Source organism: Prionailurus viverrinus, chromosome B1 (genome assembly GCF_022837055.1).
Source record: "Prionailurus viverrinus isolate Anna chromosome B1, UM_Priviv_1.0, whole genome shotgun sequence".
Lineage (NCBI taxonomy): Eukaryota > Metazoa > Chordata > Mammalia > Carnivora > Felidae > Prionailurus > Prionailurus viverrinus.
Genome location: NC_062564.1, coordinates 76713606 through 76733650, shown reverse-complemented (window position 1 = coordinate 76733650; position 20045 = coordinate 76713606). Strand labels below are relative to the sequence as shown.

The 20045-nt window shown below is 35.4% G+C and overlaps 1 protein-coding gene and 1 pseudogene across 5 annotated transcripts in view; one reads left to right on the top strand and one right to left on the bottom strand.

The window, feature by feature from the left end:
• The window catches only part of LRBA (LPS responsive beige-like anchor protein), a 787622-nt gene that overhangs the window by 696670 nt on the left and 70907 nt on the right, over positions 1-20045 (bottom strand). The gene's annotated exons all lie outside the window — the stretch shown is intronic.
• Positions 8716-9552, top strand: LOC125163741 (Y-box-binding protein 1-like; annotated as a pseudogene).

Sequence of the window (20045 nt, the reverse complement as noted above, 5' to 3'; positions counted from 1 at the left end):
AAATTGATGGCAGAAATTGGTACATACAAATGTGTGGCATATTTGATATACTATATGTATGCATATCTATTATACCTAAAAAGCATGCACAGGGTCTACAGTATGTCACGTTAACCCTTTCTAATAGTTATTTGAAGCTGATCAACCTTCAAAACACAAATTTGTTTTCAATGACAAGGATCATAATCCAAGTCTAGGCATTGGCTAGTTATTATCTGAGCTGTAGTAATGGCTCTGCACTACAAAATGTAATCTTCCCAAATGTCATAGTAAGTTATGAATATCTGAGCAGCCTAATGCACTTTACTAGCCGTGAAATGTGAAAATGTAATCTTATTACCTTTTTTATGGTTGTATTTTTTTGAATAATGTAGCCTAGAAACTGATGTATAGTCTTTTTCTGCATTTTAGCATGATTTGGTCTCCTATGCTATACAGAACATTTTTCACAACTCTCCATTTCAACATATTTTAGTCTTGGCCTGAACTTCATAAACAATTTTTATAGCAACCTTCAGGGTGGCATAACATGCTTTCTATAGGTTATAGTTTAATGTACAAGATTATAGAAATTTTAAAACATATTATTCAAAGAATTCAAATCAACCTTCACAAGTTTTGAATTAGGATTTTAATTGGGCATGATGATTACTTTCTTCAATGGTTATATTAATAAAATATTTTAAATCTAAGTCACTTGTATTTTCAGAATACCAAGAAACACATACAGACCAAAAATAATTATCTTCTCTTCAAAAGATTTATAAAACTGGAAAAACTGTAATACAGAGAAAATTCTAATGCTTCAAAGTAAAGCTATATTTTCTGTATAATCTTTCCTAATTTTTCCTCAAAGATGTGGCCAGAGAAAGGTATAGCAGAAAACTCGGACAGAGTGCAATCACAATTTATGCCCCTAACTAGATATTTTCTATTTCTTGTGACAAATCACATTTTGTCTCTGAGCCTGACTACTCATTTATAAAGCAAATCAAGTAAAGAGTAAGCTTCTTTTATTTATATGCATCCTTCAAAAATGTATTTACTTTTTAAAAAGTGCTAATCCCAAAGTATCCAATTTGTCCCTAAGAATCCAAACCTAAATGAATGTGACCTTACACATGTCTATAGTCACCAGAAACTTATTAATAGGGTGAAGTTGAGGGAAAATTACAATGCTGTGTCACAGACTGTAACATCTCCCAATTTACATTTTTTTCTTCTTCTATAATAATATAGAGTTTCTAGTCTAGTACATGAGACCCAGGCAAAAAATTTCCTTTCTAGATTTCCTTGACATTACCTGCCATGTCACCAAGTTCTGACCAATGAGGACAGGCAGTAGTATGTGCAACTTCTGGTATTACTCTTAAAGGAAAGAACACAACTTATCTTTGCAACTTTCCTCCTTCCTCTTATGTAAGCCACTGAAAAACAGCAAGAACTAGAGTAGTTATCTTGGAATCTATGCCATAAGTCTCATGTTGAATATAACAGAACAGAAAGATCTATGGATCCTGACAACAATTTCATAAATTCATTTGTCCACATAAAGATCTGTACATGAATGTTTATGGAAGCTTTATTCATAATCACCAAAAACTAGAAACAATTCAAATGTCCACCAACTAGTAAATGGATAAACAAGTTGTGGTACAATCATACAATAGAATACTTACCAGCAATAATAAGGAACAAATTATTGATACCATTTACAATACAAATTAATATCAAAAACATTATGCCAAGTCCAGCAAGTTATACACAAAAGCTACATATTGTATGATTCCATTTATATAACATTCTGGAAAAGGCAAAAGTATAGGGAGAGAAACTGGATCAGTGTTGCCAGGGGCTGAGGATAGAGGGACAGAATTAATCAAAAAATCATGAGAAGACTTGAGAGTAATGAAATTTTGGTATCTTGATTGTGGTACTGGATACACAAATATATCTATCTGCCACATTTCATAAAACTGTATACCTAAAAAGGGTGAATTTAACTGTATGTCATTTTTTTTTAAATGTTCATTTTTGAGATAGAGCACACACATGTACACAGGGTAGGGGCAGAGAGAGAGGGGGACAGAGTATCTGAAGCGGGCTCCTTACTGACAGCACAGAGCCCAACGCAGGGCTCAAACTCACCACAAACCAAACCATGAGATGATGACCTGAGTAAAGTCGTACATTTAACCAACTGAGCCACCCAAGTGCCCCTACCTCTATGTCTTAGTAAATCTTAAAACAAACAAAAAAAAAAAAAAAAAAAACCTCAAGCCATTTGCAATTTGTATCAAAGACAAGAGAAAAGTAAGATCTTCCAACTAGAGGCAACAATGTAGAATTAAAATGGCAAAGTCATGGAATACAAGAAAATTAAAAGAAAAATGTCACTATAGTAAAAAGCATGTTTAACTGATAATGAATTATCATCTTTATAGTTTTCAATAACTCATGTACTAGAGAAAGTAACAAAACCATCTCATTTCTCCCTGTTCATTTTACCTTTCATAAAATTTAAAAATTTTCACTGAACTACGACATGTCTACAAAAGCAGTATTAAGCAAAAAGTTTCCATGTAGTCTGAGAAATACTGGATTAAACAAGGCTAGAGATGTTTACACAATAGGATTGCCACAATATTCATATTCACAATACGATATGCTACTATATTTTTATGTCTCCAAAAGTTAGATAACCAATGCATGGATTTCCTACAATTTATTTAACAATGGAATCTTTTCTTTCCTTTTTTTTCTGACAAGAGCTTTTCACAGGAGTAACATTCTTCCAAAGGCTTTTCTGAGAAACACTGGATAATATAATTGTATTCTTGAATCTTATTGCCATGAATAATATCAGAATTATCTCATGTTTTACATTAGATAGGCTTTTCAAATCTTCAGGTGAATGGCTTAAAGCAACCTATTTGTTTTTCATAAGTTCCTTTCTATGATTAAGAACATAGTAATTAATCAAAAAAAAGAGACATCTCAAATTAAGATTGCTTTAAGGGAAAAGAAAATATCAGCAATCAAAAGCAATCAAACTGTCCCATCCCTTCCTCTACAAACCAGGACACAAGTACAGCAAAAGAAATGTCCTCCCACACTTAATTAGGGCTGTTCTACATGCCAAGAGAGTTCAGCTGAAGTAACCAGTGACGTTCAAGGCTATGTCATTAAGAACTTTATGGCTTCCCTTGTATCACTTATTCTAAGAAAAAAATCAGTCACCATGTCATGAGGATATTCAAGAAGCTATGTAAAAGGCCCACCTGGAGGGTAACTGAGGTCTCCAGCCAATAGTTTGCATCAACTTGCCAATCAAGTAAGTAGCCCTGGAAGCTGGTCATCCAGCCCCAGTTGAGTCTTCAGATGAATAAAACCTCAGCCAACATCTGAATTGCAACCTTATTAGAGACTCTAAGCCAGAACTATCCTGCCAGTTTGCTCCCAAATTCCTGACCCACAGAAACTGTGAGCTGGTAAATATTTATTATTGCTTTAAGCTGTAAAGTTTTGAGATAATTTGTTACACAGCAATACATAACTAATATAATTATAAATCAATCAGCTAACAGTAGTTGGGGAAAACTGTCTTACTCTGTTTCTGTACTATTTCAATTTTTTTAAATCCCAACACAAAATAAATAATTTAAAAATACAAACAATAAACACATATAAGCATTGAGTGATTACTATAAGCTATACACTATGCTAAGTGCTTTACATAAATTAGCATTTTAATTATCTCTTACAAAAACTTCTATTATCTTTACTTAATAGATGAGGAATCTGAAACATAACTAACTTGCCTAAACTCACAAGGTACTAAGGTAGGTGAACCAGGCTTTCAACAATGTATAACAACTGTATTTAATAGACTGTGACAGGTAATACAGACTGGCTAACCCAGCATCTCTTCCCCAAAGTCTTATCAGATAACTGATGAATGAACGCATATTTCTTGTTTCAAGAATGAAATAAAGGTGGCCTGGCTGGCTCAGTTGGTAGGGAATGCGACTCTTGATTTCAGCATAGGTCATAATCTCAGGGTGGTGAGTTCAAGCCCCACAATGGACTCCATGTTGGGTGTGGAGCCTACTTTAAAAAAAAAAAAAGAGTAAGGGGTGCCTGGGTAGCTCAGTCAGTTAAGCGTCCAATTTTGGCTCAGACTATGATCTCACAATTCTTGAGTTAGAGCTCTGCATTGGATTCTCTGTCTCCCTCTCTCTCTGTCCCTCTCCTACCCTCACACACTCTCTCTCAAAAATAAATAAACATTAAAAAAAAAAAAAAAAGCGAGTGGCACCTGAGTTGCTTAGCCGGTGAAGCGTCCCACTTTGGCTCAGGTCATGATCTCAAGGTTCATGAGTTCAAGTCCCATGTCGGGCTCTGTGCTGACAGCTCAGAGCCTGGAACCTACTTCGCATTCTATGTCTCCCTCACTCTCTGCCCTCCCCTGCTTGGGATCCGTCCGTCTCTCTGTGTCTGTGTCTGTCTGTCTGTCTCTCTCTCTCTCAAAAATAAACATTTAAAAATAAAAATTTTAAGTGAAATGCAATAATAACCCGTTATTTTGAAAGCTATTAACTTGATGTATAAAAACATTACAGAACTCAAATACCTAAACCCCTCCTCTCTAGTTTTGTGCCACTACAAAGATTGGAAAGATAAATGCTTACTTTTCCAGCATCCTTAGCATCTGAATGGCCATGAGAAGTTCTGGCAAACAGATATGAGAAAGGCTGAAAGGTGTTAATGAAACGATTTGGTTTCCTTGATAAAAGGAAAACAGATGTAGCTGGCATAACCCTTTGTTCTTCTACCTTCCTCACTCCCTTGAACAAAAACGTCATGTCCAAAGGTGCAGTAGCCATCTTCATATCACGAAGCTTACAAGCACAAGCATAGAGAGAAAGCCAATGCATGAAGAATAGTAAAAGGAAAGGTAGAAAGCGTTTAGCTCTTTAAGCTTACTAAATAGAACCTTTTTTTTAATTTTTTTTTAAAGTTTATTTATTTTTGACAGAGAGAGACAGAGCATGAGTGGGGGAGGGGCAGAGAGAGGAAGACACAGAATCAGAAGCAGGCTCCAGGCTCTGAGCTGTCAGCACAGAGCCCGATGCGGGGCTTGAACTCACAGACCGCGAGATCATGACCTGAGCCGAAGTCGGATGCTTAACCAACTAAGCCACCCAGGCGCCCCTAAATAGAACCTTATTAAGCAGAACCACAAATACCAGCAACTGCCTATCTCAAATTCCTTGTTATGTGAGAAAAATAAAACCTCTATTTCGTGCAGTTGCTATTATATGTGGATTCCACTGCTTAAAGAACACCAACCTATTTAATATACAGATGTTCAATAAATGGTGCATAAATGAGTGAGTGGGTTAACAGAGAGAGTGATCTTGGACAGTTCCTTGTTCTAAATATGACTTAGAACTTTGCATTTAACTTAAGTGACTATAATTCATTTTGTGCTTTAGAAAAATGTATCACAAAGTTATAACAGATATGAATATACACACACCAGAACACAGCAATTCTGTTCCATGAAATATCTCTAGATAAATTGCCGTTGTAGTACATTTGTCTAAACAATATTTCAAGAGGGCTAATTTTAATGAGATAAGTGATACAATAATACCAAATTTTCACAGACAAAGATATCAGTGGATATTCTAGCATCAAAAGACTAAAGACTTCAGGTATTAAATTTATTCAAATGAAACAATGAAAGCTCTGATAAGTTACTGCAGACTTCAAAGTCGAATAACAACCAAACTTCGGCTCAGGTCATGATCTCATGGTCTGTAAGTTCGAGCCCCGCATCAGGCTCTGTGCTGACAGCTCAGAGCCTGGAGCCAGCTTTGAATTCTGTGTCTCCCTTTCTCTCTGCTTCTCCCCTGCTTATGCTCTGTCACTCTATCTTACAAAAATAAAAAAACATTCAAAAAAATTTAAAAATAAAAATAAAAATATCATCTAAAAAATTCTATACAGAAAGGCTCAGAAATTAAGATACAAAATTTTATATTGCAGCACTGTTTGTAAAAATAAAACACTGGAAATAGCTGAAATATCCACCAATACAGGTATATCCGTATAAGGGAATACCATGTAACCTTTAAAAAGAATATAAATCTATATATGTTAGTATGTCATGGTATTCAAGACCTACTACTACTGAAATTTACAAATCAGTACATACACTATGATCGTATTTCTTTAAAAATACAATAAAATTTCAATTAAAGAACATGAACATTTAGTTTCAGTGTAAGTATCAGGCCAAATTATGTTGCTTAGTTTTAGCTAGATGCCCACTTATACATCACTTCAGGCATTCCTAAAGTTTAGGTGACAAATGATTATATTATCAAGTATATTAACATCATAAATAATCAACATAACAGTATCAGTAATATGAAAAGGACAAGTCATTTGGATTTAATACAGTCACTCTCAAACACAGACATTCTGGAGTAAAAATCTCGTTACATGTGTTATACATTAAACATCTATCAGATAGGGTGCCTGGGTGGGTCAGTCGGTTAAGCATCCAACTAACTCTTGATTTCAGCTCGGGTCATGATCTTACAGTTGTGTGAGTTTGAGCCCCACAACAGGCTCTGCCACGGACTCTGAACTGACAGCACGGAGCTTGCTTGGGATTCTCCCGCTCTCTCCGCTCCTCCCCCACTAGCATTCTCTATCTCAAAATAAACTTAAAAAAAAAGTCTAGAATAACTGTACATTTCCTACTGTAAAAGTTAAATACTGCACTAATTAGTTATTATGAAAGCTATTAATTATACACATAAAAATGATTGAGAATACAAATAGCTAAATAAGAGGAAAACAGATTGCCACTTAATATGAGTATAAAAACTGCAGATAGAACATTATATTCTTTTTTTAAAGCAAAAAAAAAAAAAGCGTTTACTAATAGGGTAAAAGCCTGTGATAAATGAATTCAAATAACTGGTTATTGTCCTCTGCCTCATACTCTGCAATCAAAAATCTCAAGTGGTAGGATAAAATTCAATGACTGGAGGACAGAATTATGAGAAAATGCCTTCTTATCATTTCGCACTTTCTCAACTCAGCTGTGTATAGTATCAAATTTCAGTTATTTTACTTTTGTGCTTTTTAAAACACATAGACTAAAATTATTGAATTTAATCTCAAATTAGCCCCATCCTAAATTTTACACATCTGAACTTTCAGACTCCACGTGTCTTACTATGGCACAGTTTTACTATATAAATAAATAATAAATAATACAGAATGGTAAGAGATTTGCTTACATTATAACTTGATTCACACACACGCCTTTAAGATCATTCCTAACACTGAACAAAACACAGTAAGGCTTTACCTTAGCCAGGTAATAGTAAAGAAGAAAGTTCAGTATGTTGATGGCGACATAATCATCAGCCTTTGCTTTACAACAGCCCTTTACTGATAGTCAAAATAATATCTTACCCCACAGTTTACATCAGCGTAAAGAGAGGCTATTTGGGCTTACAAATGTGCCATTCCGTGACCACAAAAGCAATGTACTACTCTGCATTGCCAAGAAAGTATTCTCTGAATTAGAATACGAGATGTACAAAACTTTACTAAAATGTTCAATAAGAAAACTTAAGTAAGAATTAAAAATTTCCATAGTTTTACAAGTATTCATTTATCTCCAAAATGCCTTCTAAAATGGTGGTATTTGGTTTCATCCTCATATGAATTTCCCAATCAGCCAAAAGTCTATTTTATATACCTCTCACATACACATATCATATTTATGCATTATGTATGGCAGTTATTTCTATACAAAAAGCCTGAAGAATATACAGCAGACTATTAGTGGTGGCTATCTTGTAAGATGGAGTTACAAAAGGATTTAACTTTCAAAGTCATATATTTATGACATATTTCCATGTCTCAAAAGAAGTGTATACATATTTTCTTTGAATATAAGGGAGAGAAAAGATAATTTAATCTTTTCAATATGCACTGAATATGTGGAAAACAAAACAGGAAAAAATAATGCTTCTTAATTTGTATCTACAAAAATCAAATTGTGTGCAACTGATGTATCCTATCAAAACTGAGGGAAAGAAGGATATAAAATATTGTATAAGGATATACAATAAGGATATAAAATAGATCAGGTATACAGTATCAAGTATCCACAATGAAAGATGAGTAAAATATCAACCTTATGGTGTGAGATCTTAATTTTAATGATAGTACTTTCATGAGTCACTCCCAAACTGCATTCTGTCCAACATCCTTAACCATAAACAATTATAGCTTGAGTGTTTTCAAAAACACAGCTACTCTTAGATCAGTGGTTAAGAGCATATCCTTTGGAGCCAGACCACATTTGACTCCTGGTTCTACCAGATACCAAGTATAAGGGCAAGGGCAGGATAGTTCACATCTCTATGGCTCACTTCCTCATCTGTAAAATTAGGATAATAATGGTACCCATCTCTTAAAGTTGATGTGACAATTAAATAAACTAAAAGTATCTCCATTAAGGCACATCCTCTTAGATGAGGATAAAAGAACTCACACATCCTTCCATCTGCTATTAAAAATCTCACTTCAAAAATAGTATCAAGTTCGATCCACAGCGGGAGCACACCCCTGAGAGCCCTGAGCAGCCCCACCACCGCCACCGGCCTAGTTAACCATAACATGCTGGGAAAAGGCACAGCTGCGCAAGCAGGCAAATCCACGCAACCACTAGGCCTAGAAGTAGCAGCAGCCCCCGCCGCCCCACCCTCTGCTCTGAGGACTCCAAGCACGAGCAACCGCGCAGGGAGCAAGGGCTCAGGCGACCTCACATCATCGGAGCCTGCGAAAAGGGACGGCAAGATAATCTGTTTTGGGAACAGTAAAATAGTTCACTGTAAGAAACAGATATGGTTTCATCCACAGGAATGACACCAAAGAAAATGTATTTGTACACGAGACTGCCATAAAAAAATAACCCCTGGAAGTACCTGCTCAGTACTTCGCAGTAGGAGATGGAGAGGCTGTGGAGTTGATGTTGTTGAAGGAGAAAAGGGTGTGGTAGCAGCAAAGGTCACAGGCCCTAGGGGAGCTCCAGTGCAATGCAGTAAATACGCAGCAGACCCTAACAATTATGGACGCTTTCCTTCGCAGAAGTCCTCCCCACAATTACCCACAGAATTACCAAACTACTGTGAGTGCGGAAAGGACTCGGAGAGTGCTCTCAAAGGTCTGGCCCCACTGCGCTGGCCATCCCGCAGGCGATGTTTCTACATGTGGAGACCCTCTCTGATCGTCAACAAGTCTTCCAACCCTCCGGTGCAGAGAGAAGGGGTTGAGGGTGCTGACAAGCAGGGTACAGGAGAACAAAGTAGACCAGTGAGACAGAAACAAATCACATCAAAGAGACTTCCAGATACGACTACTACAACTCAACTTAGCTTCTTCCCCAATTTCTTTCACTCATGTCCTATTGCTTGTAGACATCTACACACACTGCTTCACAATAAACATGGCTAAAACATAACTGATGATCTTCTCCCTAACCCTGCTATGATTGCTACCCCAGTTGGTAATTCTCCCACATGGCATCTTCAACTCTGCTCTTCCTATGTACAATGTCAAATTTATTAAATGCTGCTGACTCTATCTCTTAAAATTTCTTAAATTTGTCCCTCTTCCTCTTCACTACCATCACTAAACTAGCTGAGAACTCCTTCATTACACACACACAACTATCAGTATACTTGATCCACTGGATTAAATGTCCATAAAATACAGAAGTCTATACACATGGCTGTCAACATTGCTCACTTTGTAGGAGAGCACAGGAGAAACTGGCCATGGAGAGAAAGAGACAGAACACAGAACAAAGTTTAAAAAGATAAGGAAAAACAAGAATCATACATGTAAGTTTATACATGTATATACAATAACATCTATGTGTTTATATAAAATTATGTATGTGACTCTATGTATAAAGACATTTTTCTAACCCAAAGCAAATTTGTTCTAAGTTGAGGGTATTTATATATCCTATTTTCTCTGTTCTTTACTATAAATCTTTCTTTAAACACTAAAAGAAGAAAAAAACTTATTTCATTAAACTCAATTACCTTTTTTTAAACTAGGAGCAAGTAACTAAGAGCAACATTTTGTGTATCCTATCACACCTCCATTTATTAATCATATTAAGAGAACTTATCAAAGACTACTCCAGTCAACTATGCAACATATCCAATAGTCACTGTGAAAGAATGGTTCTTTGCATAATTCCACCCAAATCAAATCAATTTGAGGGAAAAAAACTACATAGCATACCCCCTCTGATAACTTCAAACTTTATGTAAAAAGGCTTGATGAGGTTCTCATGTACATTTAACTTCACTTGACCCATATGAACAGAGAATTCTTGCCCTACATAAACTTAGAATTTGTATTTTGTAGAACACTTTTTGGGAAAGTACATGCTATCAAATAATAACTGTAGTAAATTAAATGTAGCCAATTATTTACTTGACTCACACGAGACATAATAAACCCTAATAATGGAGACTTTCACCAGCAGCATTCTATCTCTATGACCCCATAGCACCATCTTGCCTAATTTGGGAGTAAGGGGGGGGGGGGGGGCTCTTTGCCTATTGCACTCAATTGGTTCAAAATGGTTAAAAACAAAACCATAATAATCCTTAATACAATAACCCAAGTCATTTATAAGAGCCATCAAATGTAATATGCACTCACACAAACTCCCACACCTCTTCTTTCCTGGCCTTCAATTATTTGTAAGTTTACTACTTTTACCATGTCAAGATTAATAAGAAACATTTTTTTCCAATTAAGATACTATTGAACACACTACATAACCAATTTTGAATCTACATTCCAGAATCATATGGTTTTGTACCATATTATAAAACATTATGATATACTATTTCTGTTCTGGTTTCTTAAGCTTTATGATCAGGCTAGATATCTACTTGATTGATAACTAAGAAAAGACTTGCCCACAGCAATTTATCTAGACCAAAAGCAAAATTATACAATGTGTAAAGTATATCTATATTGTACTCTCACCACTTTTTATGCATTATTATTCCCCCTTTTGGCATCCCTTCTTTTATCCCCAGGTGGACAGAAATCTTATCTTCTCCTCTGGATGTTTGATGATTTTCCTCCAAGAGCAAAATCCCACCCAGATCTATATTCTATACTCTCTGGGTAAACTACCCAAAACTCCAATATTTACTATAAGTATGTATGTGTGAATGTGTGTATATAAATCAGCATGTGTCTGTGTGTATATGTATGTGGTTGTGTATGTGTGTACACATCAGTGTCTTCCACACAAACTCATTATCTTTCCCATGGGGCTCTCCTTCACTTTGAGGAAAGTACTATCATTATGTTATAAAAGTAAATGTCCCTACCTCACTGTCTTCTTAGATAATCTGCAAGAATTAGAACTCCTATCAACCAATAAGAACTGACACATAAGACTCAACCCAACAGAATACATATTGTTTTTCATAAGAGACTTTTTTCTACTTTTAATTTTTTAATTTACATCCAAATTAGTTAGTACATAGTGCAACAATGATTTCAGAAGTAGATTCCTTAATGCCTCTTACTCATTTAGCCCATCCCCCCTCCCACAACCCATCCAGCAACCCTCTGTTTGTTCTCTATATTTAACAGTCTCTTATGTTTTGTCCCCCTCCCTGTTTTTATATTCTTTTTGCTTCCCTTCCCTTGTGTTCATCTGTTTAGTATCTTAAATTCCTCATATGAGTGAAGCCATATGATATTTGTCTTTCTCTGACTAATTTCGCTTAGCATAATACCCTCTAGTTCCATCCACGTGGTTGCAAATGGCAAGATTTCATCCTTTTTGATTGCCGAGTAATACTCCATTGTATATATATATACCGCATCTTCTTTATCCATTCATCTGTCGATGGACATTTGGGCTGTTTCCATACTTTGGCTATTGTTGATAGTGCTGCTATAAACAATGGGGTGCATGTGCCCCTTCGAAACAGCACACCTGTATCCCTTGGATAAATACCTAGTAGTACAATTGCTGGGTCATAGAGTAGTTCTATTTTTAATTTTTTGAGGAACCTCCATACTGTTTTCCAGAGTGGCTGCACCAGCTTGCATTCCCAAAGAGACTTAAATACGGAGAACAAACAGAGGGTTACTGGAGAGGTTGTGGGAGGGGGATGGGCTAAATGGGTAAGGGACATTAAGGAATCTACTCCTGAAATCATTGTTGCACTACATGCTAACTTGGATGCAAATGAGAAAGAAAGAAAGAAAGAAAGAAAGAAAGAAAGAAAGAAAGAGAAAAAGAAGAAGAAAGAAAAAGAAAGACAGACTGTTTTCAAGTGCCCATGGGATATATATGAAAATAGACTGTATCCTGGGACATTAATACAAAATTCAACAAATGTAAAGGAACTAAAATCATATACAATGGGTTCTTTGACTAAAGGAGAATCAAACTAGAATAGAAAGGTAAAGAAAGAAATAACACAAAGATAAAGTTATCAGAAAAAAACCTCCAAACATTTGGAAACTAAAATATGCACTTCTAAATAATTGACAGGTCAAAAAAGAGTCTCCAGGGAACTAAAAACAAATACCAAGAACTGAATCAAAATAAAATACAACAGGGGTGCCTGGCTGGCTCAGTCAGTAGAGCATGTGATTCTTGATCTCAGGGTCATGAGTTAAAGTCTCACACAGGGCATGGAGCCTACCTAAAATAAATAAATAAATAAATGGATGAATGAATGAATGAATGAATGAATGACTATAAATACAACATATCAAAAATCTGTGAGCCATAGCTAATGCAGTACTTAGAGGGAAACTCTTAGCACTAAACGTATATATTAGAAAAATGGAGAAGTTTCAAATAATCTACATCTTCATTTTAAGAACCTAACAGAAGATCAAAATAAATCCAAAGCAAGGGATGCCTGGGTAGCTCAGTCACTTGAACATCCAACTCTTGATTTCAACTCAGGTCACGGTCTCATGGTTTGTGGGTTTGAGACCCACATCAGTGATTGCACTGACAGCATGGAGCCCGCTTAGGATTCTCTCTCTCCCTCTCTCTCTCTGCATCCTTCTTCAAAATAAATAAATAAACTTAAAAATTTTTTAAATAAATGCAAAGCAAGCTGAAGGAAGGAAATGATAAATTAAAAAGATAATGAAACTGAAAGCAAAAAATAATAGAGAAAAATCAATGAAATTAAAAGATAGGTTTTTGAAAAAAAAATCAATAAAATTTAGAAAACTTTAGCAGGACTAAAAAATAACAGAAAAAAAGACACAAAGTACCAGTATCAGGAATGAAACAGGAAATATCAGTATAGACCCTGCAGATGACAAAGAATAATACTACAAACAACTCTAACCAAATAATTTGATAATGTAGATGAAATCAGCCAATTCCTCAAAAAACACAAGCTACCACAGTTACTGAATGTGAAATAGATAATTTAAGGGGTGCCTGGGTGGCTCAGTTGGTTAAGCATCCAACTTCAGCTCAGGTCATTATCTCACGGTTCAGGTTCATGGGTTCAAGCCTCACATCAGGCTCTTGTGCTGACAGCCCAGAGCCTGGAGCCTGCTTCAGATTCTGTGTCTCCCTCTCTCTCTGCCCCTCCCCTGCTCATGCTCTGTCTCTCTGTGTCTCAAAAATAAATAAATAAAACACTAAAGAAAAAAAAAGAATTCTACCAAATGTTTAAAATTAACACTAAGTTTATACTCATTTTATGAACTACTATTACTCTGATACCAAAGACAGTACAAAAAAAGGCACTGTATACCAATATCCCTCATGAATATAAACAAAATAATTCTTAAAATAATAGCAAGTAGAAAACATTTTTTAATTTAAAATAAAAGCAGGGGCACCCAGGTGGCTCAGTCGGTTAAGCATCCAACTCTTGGTTTCAGCTCAGGTCATGATCTCACAGTTCATGAGTTCAAGCCCCACATCGGGCTCTGCACTGACAGTGCACAGCTTGCTTGGGATTCTCTCTCTCTCTCTCTCTCTCTCTCTGCCCCTCCCACACTCGCTCACTCGCTCTCTCTCAAAATAAATAAATGAGCTTAAAAAATTTCTTAATAGCAAGTAGAATTCAACAATATATAAGAATTATATACCAAATGGATTTGATTCCAGAGATACATTATTTCAGTATCGAAAAATCAAATAACCCACCATATTAATAGGTTAAAGGAGAAAAATCACATGATCATATCTATTGATACAAAATAAAAGCATCTGATAAAATTCAACACCAACTGATGATAAAAACTCTCAGAAAAATATGAATAAAGGGAATCTTTTCAACTTGATAAAGGGCATCTACATAAAATCCCCAACTAACATTATAATTTACAGTAGAAGATTGAATGCTACGGGGCGCCTGGGTGGCGCAGTCGGTTAAGCGTCTGACTTCAGCCAGGTCACGATCTAGCGGTCGGTGAGTTCAAGCCCCGCATCAGGCTCTGGGCTGATGGCTCGGAGCCTGGAGCCTGTTTCCGATTCTGTGTCTCCCTCTCTCTCTGCCCCTCCCCCGTTCATGCTCTGTCTCTCTCTGTCCCAAAAAAATAAATAAATGTTGAAAAAAAACAATTAAAAAAAAAAAAAAGAAGATTGAATGCTTTTCCCAAAGATCAGGAACAAGGCAAGGATGTACACTCTCACCACTCTTACTCAACACAGTGCTGGAAGTTAGGGCCAAGGCAATAATTGGCAAAAAGAAAATGAAAGGCATGCATATGAGAAAGGAAGAAACAAACTGCCTCTATTTGCAGATAACATGATTATCTATGTTGAAATCAAAGGTATGTACCAAAAAACATCCTAGAACTAATAAGTAAGTTCAACATGGTTACAGCCTATAAAAAATTGTGTTCATTTCTGTATACTAACAGTTAATACGTGGACAATGAAATTAAAAATACAGTATTATTTACAGTTGCTCAAAATCTTTGAAATATTTAGATGTAGATGGATGTAAATCTACCAAAACACAGACAGGACTTACATGCTGAAAACAAAAAATGATGATTTAAAAAAATAAAAGAATATCTACATAAATGTAGACATATACTGTGTTCACAGTATAGATACCAACTCTCCCCAAAATGATATACAGATTGAACAAAATTCCTATCAAAATCTCAGCAAGATTTCTGCAGATTTGGAATGAATGTTCTAAACTGATACTGAGGTGTGCCTGGGTGACTCAGTCAGTTGAGTGTCTGACTCTTGATTTTGGCTGAGATCACGATCCCAGGGTCATGGAATCGAGCCCCGCATTGGGCTCCATGCTCAGCATGGAATCAGCTTAAGATTCTTTCCCTCTCTCCCTCTGCCCCTCTCCCACTCTCATGCTCTCTAGAATTTCAAAAAAAAAGCGGGGGGTGGGAGGACACATGGGTGACTCAGTCAGTTAAGCACCCAACTGTTGATTTCAGCTCAGGTCATGATCTCACAGTTCATGAGATGGAGCCCCCATCTGGCTCTCCACTGAAAGAGTGAAGCTTAATTGGGATATTCTCTCTTTCTCTCTTTCTCTCTTTCTCTCTTTCTCTCTTTCTCTTTCTTTCTCTCTCTCTCTCTCTCTCTCTCCCTCCCTCCCTCCCTCTCTCTCTGCCCTTCCCTTGCTCACTCATTCTTTCTCTCAAAATAAACATTTATAAATAAATAAATAAATTGAAAAAAATTACAAATAAAATTGCTATTGAAAAGCAAAAGAACTAAGAGAGCAAAAACAATCTTGAGAAAGAAAAATAAAGTGGAAGAAATTAGTTTACCCAATTTCAAGACCTATTGCTACAGCAGTCAACACTATAGGTAGTGCCATATGAACAGATATATAAACCAACAGAATGGGATAGAGAACCCAGAAGTAGACCACATAAATATGCTCGACTGACTTCTGACAAAGATACAAAAGCAATTCAATGGAAGAATTTCAATAAACAGTGCTAAAACAATTAGATATCCATAAATGAACAAATGAAACTTCACCTAAGTAGACAGCATTATACAAAAACCTTATACAAAAACCGACTCAAAGTAAATTGCAGATTTCAAGGTAAAAAATAAAACTTTCAAAGAAACACACAGGAAAAAATCTTCAGGATTTAAAACTAGGCAAAGAGTTCTTAGATGACATCAAAACCAAGGCTCATAAAAGGAAAAACTGATAAACTGAACTTTATCAAATAAAACTTTGATCTCCAAAAGATCCTGTTAAGAAGGTGAAAAGACAAGCTGCAAACTAGAAGAAAATATTTGCAAAGCACACATCTGACAAAAGAAAACACCTAAAATAAATAAAGAACTCTCCATATTCAACAGCAAAATCATCATCATCATCATCATCTAATCAGAAGATTAGAATAAAAAATTCAAGTGTCAAAAGACAAGAATAGGTGTTTTACCTAAGACTACACGAAGATAAATAAGCACATGAAAGTATGTTCAACATCATAAACTCTTACAGAAATGTAAAAGAAAACCACAGCAAGATATCATTAGATACACAATACACAACAGATACACATCTATCAGAATATCTAAAATAAAATATAATAACAAAACCAAATACCAACAAGGATGCAGAGAAACTGAATCACCTATCTGTTGTTGGTGGGAATGTAAGATGAGAGTTAGGTGGAAAACAGAGTAGCAATTTATTGAAATAGTTTTTTCATGTAACTGCTATACATACTAACAAATATATATCTGGTATTTTTCCCCAAGAACTGAAAACTTTTGTTCAGACAAAAACCTGTACACAAATATATTAACAGCAGCTTAATTTGTCTCAGCCAAAAAATGAGAAAAATTCAGATGCCCTTCAACAGGTAAACGGTTAAACTAACTGGTACATTCACACCTTGGATTACTACTCAACAATAAAAAGGAAAAAAAACACATTGACACACACAAATATCTAGATGAATCTCCAAAGAATTGTACTAAAAAAACCCAAAAGGTCATATGGTATATGATTCCATTTATACAAAATTCTTAAACTCACAAAATTATATAACTCCAGAACAGATTAGTGGTTGCCAAGGGTTAAAGAAGAGTGGAGCAGAAAGGAATTAGATGTGACTGTAAAGGGGCAAAGGACAGATCCTTTTCTGATGGAAACTTCTATACATTTATTGCACTGATGTCAATATTGTAGTTTTAAGATTTTCCCACTGGGATAAAGAGAGTAAAGGATACAAGGGATCTCTCTCTATTATTTCTTATAACCACATGTGAATCTACAATGATCTCAAAATAAAAAGTATAATTTAAAAAAATAAGTAACTGGGGCACCGGGGTGGCTCAGTCAGTTAAGCGTCCAACTCTTGATTTCAGCTCAGGTCATGATCTCACGGTTCATGAGTTCCAGCACCACATCAGACTCTGCTGCTGGCATGAAACCCACTCGGGACTCCTCTTCCTTCCTCTCTCTGCCCCTCTCCACGTGCACATGCTCTCTCGTGCTCTCAAAAAATAAACATTAAAATAATGATAAAAAGGAACTAATGTGAGGTGTGACTTAGAATTGTCATAGGATTAATTATTCCACTGATAATTTCCCATTGAAAAGAAAAATATATTAACCTGGATAAAGTGCTCATTAGCAGGAAATGAAAGCCAAATTAAAGAGCAAAAAAACTCTGGTGAGCACAAATTCTGAAGTCACATAAGACACACAGTCCCAGTTTCATTAACTTTCCATGCTTCCCCACCCCAGCCGAAACAAAAAAAAAAAACAAAAACAAAAAAAAAGTGGGTATGTTTAATCACTTGTCCTACACCTAAAAAAGGCTTGCCATATACCAAAAAAACGATTAGGCATATATTAATATCACACAGAGTTTATTTACCCTATTGACTCAATTCAAATATTTGCATTATAAAATAATATGCAAATTTGAGCCTTCAAACAGGAAATGAAATTTTCTAAATCCATTACATAACTCTGGATTCATGTGTGCAGTGAAAGCTAATAAATCATTTAAACCTTCACACACAGAACCTTTTTAAATTTGCATTTATCTACAGTAAATACTGCCATGTTCTTTAATAGCTTTCTAGTTCAATCTAGCAAACTAGTGATTTATGGCAATGATGTATTTTAAAAATCAGAAATTTGTCACTATGTGACAACCAGTCAGAAGTCCACTGAACTTACATTACTCGGAATCAAAACATCATAGAATATGAAAGAGACACCAAAATGTCAAGCATACAATAATCAAATCAATTACTTCAGTATTTGAGTCTGATTATATGCAAAACTGTTCATAACATTACATATACTTTAAGATCCTTTATTACTTTAACAAGCCCACGTTATCATTCTCTCAATGCTTCCAAGTTATTTTAAAAGACTAATACTATGATTTCACTTACATATGGAATCTGAAAAATAAACAAACAAACAACAGAAAGAGACTCAGAGAGAGAACAAACTGGTGGTTATAGGGGGAGGCGGTTTGGGAAAATAGGTGAAGGGGATTAAGAAGTACAAACAACTTGCAGTTATAAAATAAATGGCAGGGATGAAAAGCACAGCATAGGGAATATAATCAATACTATTATAACAACACTGCATGGTGACAGATGGCAACTATACTTTTCTGGTGAGTATTGCATAATGTATAAAATTGCCAAATCACTATGCTATGTATCTGAAACTAACAAAACACTGTATATCAACTGTACTTCAATAACAAAAATTTTAAAGAAAACACATTGTTAAATTTCATACTTTATAACTTGAAGTCCTTTATAACCTGAGTCCTATTTTGAGGAACAGCAAAATTTACAATATGTAAAAGAAGTATCTATATTACTTTTTTTTCCAAAAAACATGAATTTTTAGATCTTTATAATAATTTCACACCAATATTCTTATGTAGAAAGATTCATCAGATGCGAAAACAGGAACTGTATTAACAATAAAGGAATAAACTGGAAACCTAAACAAACATCTACTATAAGAGATACAAGTTGTTTGTACCTGTATTGCACTCACTTTTCCTTTCATTCCCCCATCCACTTCATTGCATTCTCCTGGCAATGAGGTCACAGTACCTCACACCTAGGCCATAGAGAGGACACATACAAGTTTGCCATTCTCCTGGTCACAATGATAAATCCAGGAGTAAAAACGTGACCTAATTCAAGCCAATCAAAATCATTACTAAGATTTTTCTTTTTAATTGGGAGGTAGAAAGGAAGGGCTTTTGTACTTTGGGGTCAAAAGCTGGAAAGTTACTTAAATTGGCAGCTTTCAGTAGACATCTTTCCTGCCATGTATACAGAGAAATTCATCTGCACCATGAATGAGAAAGAATATTCTGGTGGCATCAACTCCTCAGTTCCAGCACCTGGTTCCAGAGCTCCCCTGGTTTTCAAAGCTTCATTCAATGATCTATTCTGACTGATAGTGAAAAGCTAAAAGCTTTTCCTCTAAGATCAGGAGTAAGACTAGAGTGTCAGCTCTGGCCACTTTAAAAAAAAATAGTATTGGAAGGACTAGCCAGAACAATTAGGCAAATACAGAAATAGAAATAGAAGGCATCCAAAGTGGAAAGGAAAAACTAATCTGTTTTCAGATGATATGATCCTTTACAAAATTCTATACACTCCACCAAAAACTGTTAAAACTAATAAATGGATTTGTTAAAGTTGCAAGATACGAAATCAACGTTCAAAAAAAAAGTTGCATTTCTACACAGTGACAACAAGCTAGCTGATAAAGACATAAAATAAACAATTTTCATTTGTAATAGCAAGAAAAAGTATAAAATACTTTAAGAACAAATTTAACCAAGATTGTAAAAGATCTATACAATGAAAAACATAAATAAAACACTTACAAAAGAAATCGAAGACGCAAATGAATGGAAAGGTATTCCAAGTTCACTGCTTGGAAGAATTAAAATTGTTAAAATGT